The sequence below is a fragment of the Theropithecus gelada genome, chromosome 2, assembly GCF_003255815.1.
Source record: "Theropithecus gelada isolate Dixy chromosome 2, Tgel_1.0, whole genome shotgun sequence".
Taxonomy (NCBI): domain Eukaryota; kingdom Metazoa; phylum Chordata; class Mammalia; order Primates; family Cercopithecidae; genus Theropithecus; species Theropithecus gelada.
The window spans coordinates 136614579-136634617 of NC_037669.1; the positions used below are offsets into that span (position 1 = coordinate 136614579).

The following is a 20039-nucleotide window of genomic DNA, read 5'->3' on the forward strand; positions in this document are numbered from 1 at the left end:
CTTTCTTTCTTTCTTTCTTTCTTTCTTTCTTTCTTTCTTTCTTTCTTTCTTTCTTTCTTTCTTTCTTTCTTTCTTTCTCTCTCCCCCTCCCTCCCTCTCTCTCTTTTTCTCTCTCTCTTTCTTTCTTTCTTTCTTTCTTTCTTTCTTTCTTTCTTTCTTTCTTTCTTTCTTTCCTTTTTTATGTATTTTTTATTTATTTATATTTTTTTTCGCACTGTTGCCCAGGCTGGAGTGCAGTGGTGCAATCTTGGCTCACTGCAACCTCCACCTCCCAAGTTCAAGTGATTCTTCTGCCTCAGCCTCCTTAGTAGCTGGAATTACAGGCATGTGCCACTACGCCCCGCTAATTTTTGTACTTTTAGTACAGAAAGGGTTTCACCACATTAGCCAGGGTGGTCTTGAACTCCTGACCTCAAGTGACCTGCCCCCCTCGGCCTCCCAAAGTTCTGGGATTACAGGCATGAGCCACTGTCCCCGGCCTTACCTACACTTTCTAATCTATCTGTAAGGAAGCTGGAGCCTCCCCAGGTCCCCTCTGGCAGATCATGAAGACCTCCCTTTGTCATTTGGAGATGTGCATGAAAACTTCTCAGTTGGTGGTGGCAGTGCCACCACCAACAGAAGTTTGGATGTAATAGCCATGGGTGAGGTGTGATCTATTGCTGAGGCTGCTCTGCCTGGGAAACAGGGGTGACAGTGATGGGGATGATAGTATTGGTGAGGCCAAGCAGATCTGGCATGGCATATAAAGTGTATCCAGCTCAGTCAACATATTTAATACTTACCAAATACATATGATGAAGCAATTTTAATATAGTATTAAGATTTAGAAATTGGAGAAAAAAGATTTAGCCAAATTCCTTGACTTTATGAAGTTATAAAATACTTTGTGAAACATACATATAAATAGATAATATTAGTATAATGTACTAAGTGCAGTAACAAAGGCAAGCATGGGTTAAACAGGAAGAACAAAAAGGGGCAGCTAGCTTGGTTTGAGGGAGCTGGTCAGGGAAAATTTTCTGGAGGCAGGACCAACTACAGAGGCATGCAATCAAGTAGCTTAGGGCCTTACTGTCAGAATTGTTGGTACTTGGGGCTTAATGCTTTGTGGCGCCCTTTTGAAATTTTTAGTTTCATCTTTGAATTAGTGTTTTGTAAATGAAGTCCAATGGGACAATGGAGCACGTGATGGGCACTCGATACCTCTGCTCATCATGTGCTGTTCACTTCTGGCTGCCTCCCTCCTCCCTGACCCATTTACAGCCTGCTCAAACTCTAAAGCAGGAGGAGGCCATCATCCTCCTTTTCCCCAGCAGGGACCACAGCATAGAAGCATGGAAGGTCAAGGTCAGGTTTGGGCATCACTCTTTTTCCCCAGCAGGGGCCACAGTGTAGAAGCATGGAGGGTCAAGCTCAGGTTTGTGCTCCACAGTGTGCTGGGCAAGGCAAGGCAGCAGTTGTTTCTGCCTTGGCTGGCAGAGCAACAGCCATGTTTGGGTCAGCAGGGACTTCTCACCTGTTCCCAAATCAGATGCCAAATGTTTCCCTGTGCAAAGGCCAAATATTTTGGATTGGGATGACCTCCTGTGGAAGGGATAGGTTGAATTCCACCTGCAAGATTTTCATTTTTCATTTAGCACTGGGCCCCCAAATTATGTGGCCACCTTGCCTGGAGGCAGCAATGATGCTCAAATTGATCTGTGAAGGATAAGTAGAAATTTTCCAGATGAAAAAGGTGGGGAAGGGGTTGAAAGGGTCTGCTAAGGAGTGGGACATGAAACAAAAGATTTCACCATTTATGTAGAAAATGTATTTTTTTCTATCTTGGTGGATGGCAGTTCCATTTTCTGAAATGGAGAAGAGAAGTATGAGTGGTTCAGGGAGGAATCTGAGTTTCCTCTGGGTATGATAATTTGAGGTTCCCGTTAGACCTCCTTTTGGAGATGTCTAGTTGACAGTCTGGAGTCGAAGGCAGAAGTAAAGGCTGGATACAGGCTTAACGCCATGGGATCCAGTGAGGTTGCCCAGGTAGGGGATGTAAATAGAGCAGAAATGAGGATCTGGGCACCTTTGTTTTAGATCAAGCTTGTCCAACCCATGGCCTGTGGGCCAGAGGTAGCCCAGGATGACTTTGAATGTGGCCCAACACAAATTTGTAAACTTTCTTAAACCATTACGAGATTTTTTTTTTTTTTTGGTGATTATTTATTTATTTATGTATTTGTTTTTGCTCATTAGCTATCATTAGTGTTAGTGTGTTTTATGTGGGGCCCAAGACAATTACTCTTCTTGCAGTGTGGCCCAGGGAAGCCAAAAGATTGGATACCCCTATTTAGATGATGATCAGAAGAGGAGGATCCAGTAAAGGAGGAAGACATTCATGGGAGTATCACAGAGAAAGAGATGAAAGTATATTGAGAAAGCGGTCAGCACATAGTTTGAAAAGTTTTAAGTCAACATCAGAAGTTCAAGATATTTCATATAAAATGCGGATTTTTAGCCTGTCTTGAACAATCGACAGGGCAGACAACATTGGCCCACATTCTGTGTGGTAAGAACCAGTTGCAGGGACACAGAGCCTGTGCTCATGAATGGGCATGCACGTTCCAGCTTCACTTTTCCACCTAATATCCTTGCCACCCTTGTTATTAGGGCTTGTCAGTCCTCATTTGTGATTGTGCTTTCATCACTGAAAGTCCTGCAGGCAAGAACTATTTCTCTCTGTGTAAGTCTTCATCAAAGCCAGGAAAACAAAAGATAGCCTATGTGTCTAAAAACAAAATTGGAGAAAGTATATTTCTTTGTAGAAGTAAAGAATATTCTATGTGCTTAATTAGGAAACAAAGCCTCTTCAAAGAAACAGCTTCACCTGTTTTACTCAATTATAATCCATTACCTCCCTGGCTTCTGTATGCTTTCCAGTTGACCCTACCCTAAATTCATTTGCAAATTCTGTTCCCAGAACCAATATTTCTCAAATGCTTTCGTGTTACTTTTCTTGCTCAATTAACTTCAGTGAGTAGTGAATGTTGGTGTCCACATTTTCTGAACACAGAATATATTAACTGAGGCTGTTTTTAAAATTTAAATGCACACTTAGGAGCATTTATCCACTGTTCTCTGCTGACCCTCCTCCCAGGTGCTAATTTAGGACCAATGACAGTTCAGATCAAATTCTACCTGAAAGACTATTTTCTAATCATGCCACACGTAGGGACCATCTTGGGGACAAGACAGCATCTGTGTGGCAGGAGTAGTTCACTCCAGTCCCCTTGAGAGCCCTTGCCTCTGGAGGAGCTGCAACCAGCTCAGTGGCAGGGTGAGGGTTGTGACTTCTATATCCCAGGGTCAGCTCCTTCTCACCACCCCCTTCCCGTCCTCCAATTCCTCCCAGAGAGCCTCACCTTTCCTAGTTCATCACATTCCTAGTTCGACACAAATATCCTATTTATGGGTATTAATTATATTAACACATAATAGTATTGTAAATCAGAAACTTTGTCTCTCAGGAGGAAAGAAAACTAGTTGGTTTTGTCCTTTCTTGCAAATTCAAGGCAGTACCATAGCCTAGTGGTTAGAAGCTTCACCTCTGTGCCAAAGTGCTTGCATTCAAATCCCATTTCCTTTATATCTTATTATGACCTGTAAAATGGGAATAATGACCCACCTCATCTTTTATGTGTAACAGCGGGACCAGCCCAAACTGGGGCTACTCTGTTGATAACAAAATGTCGAGTTACCTTGTAGGTATAACAGAGGCAAAACCACAAGTCATGTAGTCCAGGAAGACATAATTAAAAAACGCTTTGACTTCTAACAACGTCTGGAACCAATGATTCCTTCCCTGGAAACCAAAAAGATTGAGACATGACTGGAACCTGAACACTGGGACTCTTTCAAAAGCAAAGGGTCTGTGGGCCCTGAAGTTCTGAGACTAAAATCTGCCTCAATACACCTTACCATAAATGGTCAAACTTGAAACCGTCCAATCAGACCCATGCTGAGTCAACATTCCTAAATCCTTTTCTTTGCCCTCTGATTTCTTGTAACTCTCTTTTTTCTTTTCTTTTTTTCTTATTTATTTACTTATTTATTTAAGATGGGGTCTTGTTCTGTCACTCAGGCTGGAGTGGAGTGGCACAATCATGGCTCACTGCAGCCTAGACCTCCTGGGATCTAGTGATCCTCCTGCCTCAGTCCCCCAGGTAGCACCACTATGTCCAGCTAATTTTTGTATTTTTTGTTGAGATGCTGTTTTGTCATGTTGCTCAGGCTGAAAAACTTTCTGTAGATTCCAAATCGGGGAGACCGATTTGAGCCAACTCCTTGCTGGCTGATTTGCAATAAAACCTTTCTTTTCTCAAAAGCTGGTGCCATGGTATTGGCTTCTGTGTACATCAGATAGCAAGCCCATTTGCTCAATAACATGAAGATTATATGAATTAATATGTAAAGTTCTTAATTAGTAGCAGTTGGCACATAGTAAATGCTCAAACTTTTGCTGCTATACTATATCCTTATTATGGTTATCTTATGGCATACTGTTATATCTTCTTTCCATTTAGTTATTGTATAACCTTGGGGCTGATTTCTTTCTTTCTCTGGAGTATAATTTTAATTTTTTTCCACAGACCTTTCTGACTTATGCATAATTCCCTCCCTGTATCCATCCTTTTCTACTTATAAAGATAGAGAGAAATTTCTATGTTTAATTTACAGACAGATGCATACTTATTAGAAGAAATAGAATATCTATATTTATCTATACGTAAATACATGGTTATAATTTATTATCAGAAATTAATAGAGAAATGAAATAACTCATATCAAAATCCTTCACTTGGTTCCAGTTACATTTTTCTTAATACTCCCATTCTCTTCGTTAATCAGTTCTTTATTCTGAATTTCAGACATTTATGCATTGGATAAGTAGTCATTTTGCATTGTATTTCATGATGTTTTGTGACTTTTCTAAAGGCTAGTTTCTTATTTCCACTTTTCTTTTCACAATGAGGCTGCAGCTTACTTTGAACACAGTACAATTTCAAAGGGCCTAATCAATATTCTGAATATTTTTCACATTTACTCTCTTCATATACCTTTCACCTCCAGTTACTATTTTAATGCAAGTTTGTGTGATTTACTTTAAGTCATGTTTTGAATTTATTTTTTCATTTTTGAACTTTTCATTTTGAAATGAAGACTTGATAAACAGTTTCAAAAATAGTACAAATAATTCCTGCATATCTTTCACCCAGTTCCCCCAAATGTTTCGTCTTAAAAAAACCACAGTAAAATGATCAGAATCAGGAAGTTAACACTGATACAATAATATTAACTTATTTATGGTCTCTATTTAAATTATACCATGTAGCCCACCAATATCCTTTTTCTGGTCTAGATTCTAATCCAGGATACCACATTGCATTTAATTGACATGTCTTCTTGATTTCCTTCCATCTGTGAAAGTTCCTTAGCCTTTGTCTTTCATGGTCTTGACACTTCTGAAGAGTGTCAAGATTTAATTCAGATTATGCATTGTTGGCAAAATTCCATACATCTGAGGTCATGCTGCTTCCACTGGGTATGAGGAGGGCTCTTCTATTGGAAAAGAAGCTTCATCAGAATTTAGGGGCTCAGTATCACCAGTGTCATCAGAGTCTTCCCACATGTACCCATTTTAACTTACAGAATCCAACTTATTTCCTGATCAATATCCTCATTTTAGAGACCTTGTGAGGCTGGGAGTTCAACCTGCAGTATACAGTTAGTCAGAGAATGGGATATTCTGCATCTAATTTTCAGCAATCTCAGCCTTGTATTATAGGAGATAAGGGTCGCCTTCATAGAATACATAGATGTTTTGAGGTCATTTATGTGGCACTTGAGGTGAGAACTTGAATCCCAGAGCTCATCCTTATTTCATCATTTTGCCCATTGACATTAAGAACAACCATCTAATGTCATTACATTTATTAGACTCCTAAAAATGTTCAAAAGTGTCATATACATAGTCACCCAGCTCCTTCCTTCTTGTACTTCCTTCAGATCAAGCCATACTTGATCTGGCCATAGAGGTACCCTAAATATCTCCACTTGATAACCCTAACTAACAGTGCTCTCTTTACTACTGAAAATAGAGTCATTAGTGTCTTTAAATCCAATCAGATTAGACACTCAATTCTAGAAGCCCAGAACCAATTGCTCCTGATAACAAAATCATCTATATTAACCAGGGTTCTCCAAAGAAACAGGGTGATATGATTTGGCTCTGTGTCCCCACCCAAATCTCACCTTGAATTATGCTCCCATAATTCCCATGTGTTGTGGGAGGGACCCAGTGGGAGATAATTTGAATCACGGGGGGCAGTTCCCCCATACTGTTCTCATGGTAGTGAGTAAGTCTCACGAGACTGATAGTTTTATCAAGGATTTTTGCTTTTGCATCTTCGTCATCTTCTCTTGGTGCCTCCATGTAAGAAGTGCCTTTCTCCTCCTACCATGATTCTGAGGCCTCCCCAGTCATGTGGAACTGTAAGTACAATTATACCTCTTTTTCTTCCCAATCTTGGGTATGTCTTTATCAGCAGCATGAAAACAGACACATGGCCAGTAGGAGATAGAGAGAGAGAATGTATGTGTGTGTGAGAGAGAGACACAGAGAGATTGAGAGAGAGATTTATTTTAAGGAATGGGCTGATGTGATTATGGGGAGCGAGAAGTCCAGGCAGAAGAGCTGACGGTACACACGTTCCAGTTTAAATAGGAAGGCCTGAGAAGCAAGTGAGCTGATGGTGTTGGTTCCAGTCTGACAGTGAAGGTCTGAGAACCAGGAGAGCCAATGATGTAAGATCTAGTCTGAATTCAGGCCTAAAAGCCGGAGAAGACTTCTCTCACCGTTTGAAGACAGGAAGAGAGAAAAAATTATTTCTTATTTACATTAGGTTGGTGCAAAAGTATTTTGCCATTACTTTTAGTGGCAAAAACCATGATTACTTTTGCACCAACAGAATACTTTTAGCTCATTCAGGCCTCCGAAAAATTGGAAGAGGCCCACACACATTGTAGATGGAAATCTGCTTTACTCAGTTTACTAATTCAAATGTTAACCTCATCAAGAAATACCCACATAGACATGCCTATGAGTAATGTTTAGCTAAATATTTGGGCACCCCATGGCCCTGTTAAGTTGACACATAAAATAAACCATCACACCTTCTAAACACATCAAATCGGGAGGCACATAATGACATTTTGTCTAATTACTAGTGATGTTAACTTAGATCACTTGGATAAGGCAGTCTTTCAAATTTCTGCACTTAACATTATTTTCCTCTCTGTATTTGGTAAGTATCTTGTGGTGAGATAAATATCCTGTTTTTCATCATACCTTTACCTGCTAATTTTAGCATCAATTAATGATTCTTGATTGAGGTAATTATTACTGTAATGTTATTAAATGTTGATTTTATGTTTCCATTATTTCTTCTATATTTATTAATTTGAATTCTCTTATTTCTCAAATTATTTGTATCAGTATGGACTCATCAATATATATATTTTATTTTGGGGGTTATAGTCCATTATTCTCATTATTAATTTTGTTACTCAACTTGTCACAGATTTGGGCATTAGGAGATCTTCTTTAATATTTAAACAGCTTTACTCTATGAATTCTCATGGTTAGGTATGTAAGGTTTGTTAAAATAAGCAAATTTTCTCTATTATTATAGCAATCCAGTTTTCTTTGCATGGAAATGCCTTAAAAACTTTTTTTATCTTAAAAATGTTTAATTAAAAGTACTACACTAGTTAATGGAAACTTAGTAGCTACTCCAGATAAAAACAAAACAAAATAAAACAACAACAACCACAATGATCCCTCCCATCACTACCAAGTTATTTTACCCTTCCAGATCAATAATTTTTCATGGGCATTGTATTGAAATGCTATAGAGACATTTTCACTGGCTAGAGACACTATTTCAAATGTAATATAAAGAAACATGAAAACATCGACATTTTAAAGTGACTCCTATGGATTTGATTTCATGAATAATTAAAATAGAACATTTAGTGCTCTTATACTTTTTATAAACTCATTCGTTTATGTCAGTCTTTATGTCTGAAAGAGGTTTAATGTATTGTTTAAATTCATTGTTTCTTTTACTGCAACTCACAGAAAGAAATTCCAGCTATTTCATCCCAAAAGGAATTTATTGAAGGGATATGAGGTAACTAATAGAATGGAAGGGAAGCCAAGAATCCGGCTCAGAAAATAAATATCAAAAGGAGTTGCAAGAATCCATAAAGAAGGAACTAACAAGCAGACCCTTTGAAGAGCGTCTGTCTCCCTAAAGATAGTCTTTACGGGATTCTGTTCAAGATCCAAATATTAAAGACAGAGCAAGCAATCTAACTTAACTGCCAATCCCAAAAAGATTGGTTCCCCTTGGAGAGAATGACATCCTGGTTTGAGTTCCCCCAGAGCAGACTCTGAAACAAGGATTCAAGAACAAGTGGTTTATTTTGGAAGTGATCATAGAAAACATCAGTAGGGGAGTGAAGAGAGGCAGGAAAGGAAGAGAAGCCAATAAAGGATGTGTTATCAAAGCAGTTCCCGCACTGAGCAATTGGAGCTTCATCCCACAAGGAGACAATCTAAAACACATATCAGAGTTATCTCAACCTAGAAGTGAGGAAGCCAGGACATTTTTCAACATATGTATTATTTACACGATTTGCTGAGGGCTTCTGGGCATTAACTCTTGGGCACTTTTGGCTTGTCCCATGTGCGAGATGAGTGTTCTATTGCAACCAGACAAAGGTTCTCAAGCAGAGAGACACAGGAGTTTGTAGTGAGCAATCTTCTGTGAGTAGAAGCAAGTGCTGAGAAGACATGAGCAGAGCACAGACATGTCTGCTGCAGTGGTCTCCTTAAGTTAGATGGGGATGCTGTTTCTAGAAAGAGATTGGCATCTTGGCAGGCAAAAATAGTAGATATTTATTTTGCCATGAAGGCAAATGTCTCATTTTACAGGAAGATTGTTTTCATGTCATATGCTGTATATAGTATGAATTAGGATGTTTTCAGCTACACGTAGGAGCCTACCAATGATAAATGGCTTAAAAGAATACAGATTGTATCAGGCATGATAAACTACTTTATGCTGTGGTAACAAACAACTCCCACCAGTGGCTTAACACAACAGAAGTTAATGTCTCACTCACACAAAGTCACAAAGTTGGGTGAGGGTTCAGGCAGCTCTTCACAATAGCTGCTTTTCAGGCATTGGCTCTTTGTTCCAGGCTGTTTGATCTTATGGCACCTTCATAAATATACGTGCTGCAGGGCAAGAGCAGGTAGAGAGTCAAACGTGAGATGTAGCACACAACACTTCTGGCTACATTTCATTGGCCAAACCAAGTCATGGAGCCATGCTTTGGTGGTGGAGAAGTGCTGTGTCCCTGTGTGTCCAGTACAGAAGAACACCATGTCGGTAATTATAGGGAGCAACTACAGCAAGGTTTGGAGGGAGATAAGTCCAGGGGTGTTTCAGTGGCTTGCGGAGGACATCTTTTTGTCACAGAATGACTACAGTAGCTCCAAATACCACTTCTTCTCACGTCAATATTCATAGGCAGGAAGAGAGGGTTGGGGGTCTCTCTGCCTCTTTTTTCTAATCAGGTGGGGTGGAGCTTCTCTTCTCCCACCCTGACTCTTTGTTAAGGAAGAGAATCTTTCCTAAAAGCCTTGCAAGAGACTTCCAATTAAGCTTCACTAGTCAGAACTGGGTCATATGACTACCTCTAGCTGCAAGGGGGCATCTGACATTTGCAGCCTCACTCATGAAAGTCAGGTTCTGTCAGCTTAGAAAAAGGGGTAGGAGAATGGTGGTTGTGTTCAGAATCAACAATCAATACCGTGTGTCTGCCACACATGGCAACAATATTCTCACTGTCCATGTACAGGATTCTAAAAACATTTGCCTCAAATCACTATGCTGTTGAAACACAACTCACTGAATCCCCACCATGTGGGACTCTGAATCACAATCACTGATGGCAGAGTTGTATTTAATCACAACATACCAAATACTGAGGAAATGGAGTATTTCTTGAAATCCAATATCAAGCAACTTCCTGGGAGCATCTATTTGACTGATCAGATGAGAAATCGTGGCTCTTGTGTAACAATTCATAACAATTTAAGAGAAGTTTCTGTTATACAGAGTTTTTCAGAACTTATAATCAAAACAGTAGACTACAAATAAGTGGAAGGCTGGAGCTTGATTGAGAAGATTTTCCCTCCTTTAAGATAAACCACAACTTGGCTTATTTTTCAAAGAATCAACTTCTCAGACTCTAGGCAGATAAATGACCACAAAATAACTTACTATTGTGTATTTTAGAATCGTACGCATTATCTGAGACTTTAATAACAGTTAAACAGATGGCAGATGGTAGCAGAGATGCCTGTTTCAAATGACAGTGGTCTAACAGCTCTCAGTTAAATTGCTTGTGACAGAAAAAAAAAAAAGACTTGCAATGCTATCAAAAGCTAAAACTTAAAAATAATTATAATAAACTGGAAAGAAATGTACTAAGTGGTGCTAGACTGAGGGAAAAAAATTCTATTCCATCTTTTACTCTGGAAACAAACACAGCCTAAAAATAGTAGGAATATACTTTGTATCCCCTCTGTCTGCCTTAGGGAACCAGAGTCTGCATCAAACAAAAAAGGACACCTGCTTATTTAGGAAATGCTTTGAGATTCAATTTCACTTCCACTAAATCACTTCCCAGCTTCCACTAAACCAGAAATTAAAGTGGGAACCCAGAGCCAGCTGAGCCATGATCCAGGAGGCGGTATCTTCCTACTGCCAGACATCCTATCTGAAAGGCCACCCACCAAGTCACAAATCTAGGTGACTAAATTGCTTGATTTAACTGCTGAATACTGATACATCATCCATAGCTTTCCAGAAGCAGAAACTGATGCACATTAATTTGCAAATTTCAGACTATGGAGATGCTAATAATTGTGCCCATTAGGTTAACCCAGGCAAAACAGGCAAGATGGAAGCTGGGGTTGGGGAACCCAGACATAGAGATGTAGGGATAGAAATGGGAGTTGTTCTTTAGGAACCAGGTAAGCTGGACTGTCAGTTTCTCAGATTTGTACTGAATGTTCCAAACATGTCTATGCCTGCTGTACGTTCAAAGGGATCAAACCCTTTTGTATATTGAGACTGAAATATTGAGAGTAGAGGAATAGGCTGGGAGATCACCTAGGATACATTTCTGAAAGTAGACACTAAGTTCCATAATGTCAGTGTATTAATCACCTATACCCAAAAACTGATAGTGGGTATTAACAAGCTACCTCACTTATTACTGAGTATGACACATTCTCTTGGGTATCTCTCCTTTCCCCCTAGTTTCATCTTCTGAAATTGACTTGATTCAAGTACTCAAGGCTCAGATGACCCCACCCTTCTTCAGTAGGTTAGGTGACTAAACGCTTCAGGGTTTTCTGCAAAATAAAAAGGAACAATGAGAGAAGAAAAGTTCAGGTTGCCTCTCAGCATTGATTCTTCACATTGAGTTTTATTTAGTGAAGTCTCCAGAATTATTTTCATGTTTATAGAGGAAAATAAAAGCATATTTAGACCTTTATAAAAAGATAGTACTTTCCTAAGACTGGATTTTGGATAAAAAACAGTATTTAGGTTGTATCAAGCTTTGAAAGCTGAAAACAAAAAAAGTGATTGTAGTTTCTTAAATAGACTCTGGGCCTCAGAGGGAGATGTGATTCTGAAATTTCAAATATATATGAAACCAATACTCTTTCTAAAAGCCTTATTGCTTGTTTGGCTTGATTTGTCTGATACAAAGGACAGCTTCTACAGTAGTTGAAAAATTTCAACTTTCACTAATCATTTTTTTAAAAGTTACTAATGTGGCACTCCTGTTTGAGCCCTGAGCAAAAAGGGGTAAATGCATAAATGACAATTTCTTCATCTTGCTTGAATACAAAAGCAAGTTGGTAACTGCCCAGGCAATGAAAAACAGAAAAATGTTGGCAAGTGGACAAGTCACTTTCTATTCAACTTTATTCACTCCAGAAACTTTTTCAGCACATATTGTGAATTCATTAGAGATGATAAATTTTAAAAATATTTCCATAATTGTACACAATATAAAAAACAATATAATACAAAAACACCAAGAACATTTTTTAAATTATCCATTTGAATCTTGAGCTTTAAGATGCTAGGCCAGGCGTTGTGGCTAACGCCTATAATCCAGCACTTTGGGAGGCTGAGGTGGGCGGATCACGAGGTCAAGAGATCGAGACCATCCGGGCCAACATGGTGACACCCCATCTCTACTAAAAATACAAAAATTAGTGGGACGTTGTGGCACGCACCTGTAGTCTCAGCTTCTCGGGAGGCTGAGGCAGGAGAATTGCTTGAACCTGGAGGCGGAGGTTGCAGTGAGCCAAGGTCGTGCCACTGCACTCCAGCCTGGCAACCCAGAGTGACTCTGTCTCAAAATAAAAAATTAAATAAAAAGAAAAAAAAGATGCCAGAGAATTCACATCAAATATAGAAATTAGGAATAAATCATATTTACACACTGTATAATTGAAGAGATCAGTGAATAAGTGGAGTGTATGTGGAAGGTGGGAGTACATTTGTTTTTTTGTTGTTGGTTGAGCAGCAACATACCATCTAGACAAAGTTTTTTCTAATTGCTACTTGAGTCTTAGTCTTGTAACAAGATGATGCATTAGTATAGGGGCTCCTGAACAGTTTATGAATTGGCCAAGGTAGGGGTTGAATCGTATGCATATTCTCCCCCATCCCACAAAAAAAAAACATGTGTTGTCCTAACCCTAAGTACCTCAGAATGTGACCATATTTGGAGATAGCATCTTCTTCACAGGAGTAAACAGGTTAAATGAAGTCATTAATGTGGGCCATAATCTAATATGAATGGTGCCATTGGTATAGTGGTATCATGCAAGATTCCCTAATATAATAAGGTTGTGTCCTCATGCAAAGGGGAAATTTGGACTCAGATACACATAGAGGGGAAACAATGTAAAAAGACACTGGGAGATGATCAGCTACAAGCCAAGGAGAGGATTCTGGAACAGATCCTTCTCTCACTGCCCTCAAATGGAACCAACCTGCTGACAGCTTGATCTCAGACTTCTGGCTCCAGAACTGTGAGACAATACATTTCTGTTGTTTAAGTCACCCAGTTTCTTTATTATGGTAGCTCTAGCAAACAAATACAGAGATTAGTGTATATCTTGGAATTCTATACAAGATTTTGTGTGTTTGTGAGCAGAAGGACATGCTTTTTTTTCCCTTTCCTTTCCTCTTCCTGGTATTGGACATGTAAATTGCTAGGATAATGGAAGAAGACAGGTTTTTAAAGAAAGTATAATGATATTAAGTAAATGGGCAAAAATAGATCAATACGCTGTGCTGCAGATTTTGATCACCTAAGACCATTGGGAAAGGAGCCACTGTTTTCAGTTTCACTTGGATAAATGGTTGTTAACAAACACTCCTGACTGAGAAAGATTAGAGAAAGACAACCATCATGAAGACAGTGTGGCTCACAGTGTGGTCCAGACTTGGAGAGATACCCAATTCTGCTCAGAAATTTTGTCAGGCAAGGATCCTCCCCACTCCCACTGTGGGAAAGAGGTGGGCAAACTCTTAATAAGAAGCCTCAGAGCTGTGGGCAGAAGAAAGCGGGAAAGTAAACCCAGCAGCAGGGAAGTTACCTGGCTTTTCCAGAACCAGGAAGGTCCTAGAAACACGATGTTGTATAAAGTTGTTGAGTGCACCATACATGGGCTATGGGGACATTTGGAAATAGTGCCCTCTGGGACCCAGGATGATGCATGATGACTCAAGCCACTTGGAGAGGAAGGGAATACTGAAGGTACTTAGGGCAGTTATTCTGCTTCTGACGATGGAGATTGTGGTGACTAAATGAACCCGCTAGGTCTGCTGCACTCAGGGAAAGTATGTTTCCCAAAGGCAGCCCATCTAGAAAACATTCAATCAGCAAACCCCTTAAATTAGTCCATGTTGACTTTTTTCTTTGGAGACTAGACATCTGAATCTTTTGTAATATATTGGTGACAGAGAACTGTTTGCCCACTTCCCACCCCACTCCCTTCCCCACACACCATGCAAATTCAGGAACAACAAATTCTGAGAATTTAGTTATTTCTCTCTTGGGTCTATTCTGATCAGGGAAGAAATTTTGAAAGCAATTTAGCAGCAAAAGAGTCTCAATTGTTTGGGATTAAAAAGTCTAGTAATAGTCCGTTATCACCTACAGAGGCATCAGTAAGCCAGAATAATGAATAGATGTGCACTAAATGTGATTTGAACCCAACATTCAGATTAATAAAAGGCCAGCTAATATATCTTCAAGTTTATAAAGTTTGTTTGAATGTTGGACAAAGCCAGGGCTCAGCATGTTCTCTGCTCTTCATCTGGGAACTGGTGGGGAGAGGACCTACCACTTGTCAGAAGGCTGATCATATATCCCATGAGGAGGTTAATCTAGGTAGAAGTAGGGAGAGATGGGCAGTGGGAGCTTGAGAGTCTGGTGGGAGCTCGGGGGTTCAGTGGTTCCTTCTCTCAGAGATGTGGTGTGATGTCTACTATTCCTAAAAAGGAAAGAAGAGCATCACTTGTAAAAATTTAAGTTTGGAGCCAGCAGTAATCAGATGGGACTGCAAGTGGTATCCTGGAAGTAGGGAGGGGACCCATGGTGTGTGTCTCCACGGCAACAGGAGTGCTGGTGGCAAAGGACAGTTCTCAGCTGTGCATAAGCTGTTGGTCTTGGAAACTAACTGTGACAAGTTTAAAGACTGAGTAATGTAGCCAAAGTATGTGTGGAGACACCTCACTGGAGTTAGGGAGGGATGTTGGCCTTTGTGAGGATTGAGAAGTTTTCACGGAGGGGGACATGGGAGGGTGGGTCTCCTCTTTTTTTCTTACCAGTTGAAAAATGCATAAGAACATGTTGGATTTCAGCGAATAGAAGAGTTTTAAAAAATTAAAAGAACACATTGGAGATATAGGATTTCTGTGCAACGTGAAAGTGCTCATCATCAAAAAGACAGTGCATCTTGTGAGGACATATTGCATCTATGATGACCTCTTTCCCTCTGCCCTTCCTCTCCTCTACCTCCCAGAACACTCTGCCTAAGAGCTACCAAGATGATATTTGATGGGTAAAGGGATGATTATTTGCACACAGAAAAACATGATTCTAAAGGTGCAAAAATAAAAAGGAACATCTTTATGGTTTAAAGAGGCTTGGGGAAGATAAAGATGGAGTCAGATGTCCAAGGGAGAGGCGGTTTCTCTTCTGTCTCTAAGGTGCTGGCTGTATGGGAGTGTCAAGAGCTGAGAACTAAGGTCCCACTCCAGTGAGAAGTCAAATCTCAGGAAATTGTTTTATATATTCTTTTAGACTCTGTATGTCTGGAGAGCTAACAGTAAAACACTTTGTATCTAGACTTTACTGTCCTACCCTTTCCACATACGTTCTTTAGGGAACATATGTGTCCCTTTTTTTTTTTTTTTTCCACTAGGCAGAAGGCATATGGCTTGAAACCCCATATAATTTAAGAGTCATTGTTTGAGTTACAGTTATTTTATTCTTGCTTGTTAGCCTGTTATAGGTGGAGATGAAAAGTTGTGATGACTGCCATTGGATGTTCATATATGTATAATGCCATAGTAATCCTTGCAAAACTTCAGGAGGTAGATATTATTACCTCCGTTTTCCAGTTGAAGGAATTGAAGTTTGACAAGGTTAAATGATTTAACCAACGTCAAGAGCAGTTTGACCATGGAGAGAGCTTGGATTCAAGTTTAGATCCTCCCTACTCCAAAGCACTGTTCAGGGTCTGTTCATTTTATTGCACTGTCTTCTAAAACGTTTATGAATGTGCATGTGTGTTAACAGTCCTTTTTTGAGCAGAATGACATCATTTATATATCTAGAGGCTGGGTGCTTTTCTCCTTTAGGCTTTCACCTTGATAGCTCTAGGACAAAGAGATTATGACTGATCCCTATGTCTCTACCTGGAAGATTTGAATGAGGCTTAACATTGCAATCATCTTGCTGAATTATTATTTTTTAACTATCGTTACTCTGAATGTATTCATACGTGGAACACTGAGTGAATTCAGTGGGTGACTAAAAGGATTTGGGGGCCTTCACCAAAAATGTTGATTTATATGCCCGTCATTTTGCCAAGTGAGATTTGAATTACAATATTTTATTCAATTTATTCCTTCTTAGTCATGCAAAGTATTCTGGAAACAACTAATTTCATTGCATCAAAGAGCAAAAAAGGAGCAATGGAGGTATTAGTACCAGGTCTGTTGTGATAGGAGTGGGGTGGGCAGAGAATGAAATAACTTCTAGTGAAAATAAAAATTAAAATGGCTACAGATAATGGAGTTGATATTGTGCTATTTAGCTTGTTTCAATGACTGCCCTTTTCAGAATCTCCCGTAGTCAACAGTAGTAAACAAAACCGTGTTACTTGCTTAGAAATCTTTTCATCCCGGGGAAAATAATCTGAGTCTAGCCATTGTTGCCTCTGTTTGATAAGGAGATCAGAGTTTTATTTGCTTGTTCATTTTGTGCAAAAATGTCTATGCTTATGAACATACTTAAAAAATTCCTTCTCATTAATTTTTCTTCCTTTTAAATGCCCACTTACATAGATGGAAACATTGACATGCTTTTGGATTTGCAAGGGTCTCATGACACTGTGCTGGGAATGCTTGAGGAAGCTTTCTCACTTCTCAGTTAATGCTTAACCTGCTTTGTTTAGTGGCAGAAAGCAAAAAATGGAGCAGACAATATTGAAGAGATGAAACTCAGAAAATTTTCCTGGGAATTCTGAAAGAAGTTAATCATTTTCTTCTCAAATACAATCTGAAAAAAATGATTAATATTAATATTAAAGGGACTTTGTAGTCCATTAATAGGAAACTATGGTGGGGAGTACTATTTTTGGTTCTTGATGAGCCACTGATGAGAGAATTACACTGTATTTACTCATATTTTTCTCTATGTAGTTATTTCTGCTCATTTTCCAAACTCCCTGCTAACTCTACCTCTAGTTTTAAGTTTTAAGTTTCTTCTCAGAGACTGCCACATTTTTCTAGGTTAGGTGCTGTGGTTGGCAATGGCAGCAGATGAGTTGCTGCAGTCCTTGTTAGAACAGTTGAAGGGGCCAAAACGTTCCTATTTCTGGAACTGTTTCCTAAGGCTTGCCAGGCTGGATAGTTTCTAAGCACATGTCTTCCTTCTCTGGGATCCCCAGGCTATTGGTTGTACTTGAAGGCATTTTAACTTGCATGGGTTCCCTCACTGTCTCATTATAGTTGTAAGCTATTTTCCTTGAGGAGGAGTAATTACTTAAATGAATGTGAAACACTTCTGTGGTGACCTCCCAATATTTATTTGCCTGGAATGAACTTATTTCTATTCAGAATATCAATAACCCAAAGATGTAGGCTTTATATTTTCTCATGTCCCAGGTTTATAAATGTTTAGATGTCACAAAAACTCTTCCTCCAGAAGAGTTTAAATGATATTTGGCTGTTCCAATGTTACATTTTTAAAAGCATACAAGGTTTTGTTTCTTGGTTTTCAGCATTTTATAATACATACTTAGTACTATGTTTCAAGTTGAGCATGAATTAATTCTGTTAATTCTCATGTAATGTTTCTTCCTTTCTTCTCTTAGATGATACTGGATCTTTCTCACCATTCCCAGAAAGAAACATAGGCATGAGTTTTCTGGGGAGCCTGGGGGGTCAAAATGTTCCTACTATAGCTCTTAAGTATACTGAAAAATGTTTAGCCTTCTACCCATACTATCCAGATTTTCTATTGGTTATAACAGAAGCTCCTGATGCTGGTGGTGAATATCTAGTCTTGGTTTTAAAAGCAAGTCCACAAAGAAATTTGATAGCATAGAGAAAATTGAAACCAAAATAATAAAGGAGAGAAAAAACGCTGATGAATTCCAGATAGGAATAATAACCCATGTAATAAAAAGTAAGAGAAATTAAATGAGATCTATTTCTCCAGAGCTTATTTCTTGGTGTTCTCAAAATTGAACTTCTGAAAAACATACTAGAAAAATTCCCTCACTTTAAGGTCTTAATAGAATGAGGATCTGCTCAGTATTATAGAGGGAGAAGTCTCATAAAATGGAATAGGCTAAAGATAGGTCTATAAAATACTTCCAAACTGAAGCATATACAGAAAACAGAATTAAAAATACAGAGACAAGTTTTAGAAATATGTGAGTCTCACTGAGTGTGGCAAAGTGTACCTATAGTCCTAACTACTTGGAAGGCTGAGGCAGGAGGATCGCTTGAGTCCAGGAGTTCTGGGCTGTATTGCGTTATGCCAAACAGGTATCTGCACTACCTTGAGGATCAATATGGTGACCTCCCGGGAGTGGGGACTGCCAGGTTGGCTAAAGAGAAGTGAACTGGTCAAGTTGGATATGGAGTAAGTCAAAACTCTTGTGTTGATTAGTAATGGGATCACACCTGTGAATAACCACTGCAGTCTAGCCTGGGCAACATACCAAGAGCTCATCTCTAAAAAGAAAAGAAAATATGTGGGAGTCAATGACAAAATCTAACATATATTTAATTAGAGTCTCAAAAGGAGAGGAGAAAAAGAATGAAAAGAAATAATATTAAAATTATGGAAAATACTTTTTTTCATTGCCAGTGAACTTTATTTATTGACCACTTATTATATACCAAGAATTATGCTAAGTACTACTGGTGAATTTTTTTTCTTAATTCCCATAACAAATCAATGAAGTAGTAATATACTTATTACCATTCTATAGATGAAAAAACTGGCTTGAAGAATTTAAGGTCAAATAACAATTAAGTTGTAGAGATAAGTTTCAAGTTTCTGACCTTACAGTCCATACTTTTAACTATGTAGTTTTTATTGTGTTTATGATGTGAGTCACAGAGTTGGTATAAATGTTTCTTGAGCCTCTGAGTGCCTTGAATTTCTCAGAACTTTTGGGGCTGTCTTAAAGGTTTGTGCTGAGATCTGGTTAGGTTTAGGTAAAACAGCTCTGTCGTGTATACCCTACTAAACCTGATCTCTTTCATCATTCATTCTTCTATTATATTTTGAAGGCCTACTCTGTGCAAGATGCTTTGCTTGACATAATTGTTATGTTTTTATAAGCATAATTTTCCAGGCCTGAAAGTCATATTCCATGTTATTAAAGAGTATGTGGCATAGTAAGGGGAAGTACAGATATAAATATAAATTACCACGTAACATAAGTTTATAATAACAACTATATTAATAACTGACATTATTGGGCATTTATCAAATCCAAGGCATTATCTTAAGGGTTTCACATGAATCATATCATTGAATCATCTTAAAGCACACTGAAGAAGGTATTATTATTGTCCATATTTTATAGATAAGAACACTCAGACTGAGTGAGGTTAAGTTCTTTTTTTTTTTTCCCCCAAAGTTATAAGCTAATGAGAAGAAAAACTAGGGCTCAAACCTTGGCCTTCAGATGCTCAGCCTCTGCAGAGCATTCCATGGGAGCACAGAGAGCACCATCTTATGTCATATGTAAACTGAGTCTAAATAAGTTATCCAGGAATAAAAGGGAAGAAGCGAAAAAGTGTAAATGAAGTTCTACATTGTGTAAGAAAGTTGTAAAATTCAATGAATTAGGGAGAATGTTGGGAAATCTCTGGCACTTTGGAGTAGGCAAATTGACTCTTGTCCTCCTCAATGTTTTAAAAGTGTTGTTTACAAAGGATTATGGTTACTAGGAAAACAAAATTTAGGCTCTGTCCAATCCTAAGGAACAGGGTCAGGGTCCTGATATGTGTAAGGTGGGGGTAGGAGGGTGATAAGGAAAATATTTGAGATTTTCCTACCTGTCCTTTTCC

The 20039-nt window shown here is 38.8% G+C and overlaps 1 long non-coding RNA gene across 1 annotated transcript; it reads right to left on the reverse strand.

Annotated features, from left to right (window-relative positions):
- Positions 1-793: 793 nt before the first annotated feature.
- Positions 794-9466, reverse strand: LOC112619614. Its single transcript, XR_003118262.1, has 2 exons — positions 9235-9466; positions 794-1850 (listed from the first exon to the last, which is right to left on the reverse strand). It is a non-coding gene; the product is annotated as an uncharacterized LOC112619614 (long non-coding RNA).
- Positions 9467-20039: the final 10573 nt, after the last annotated feature.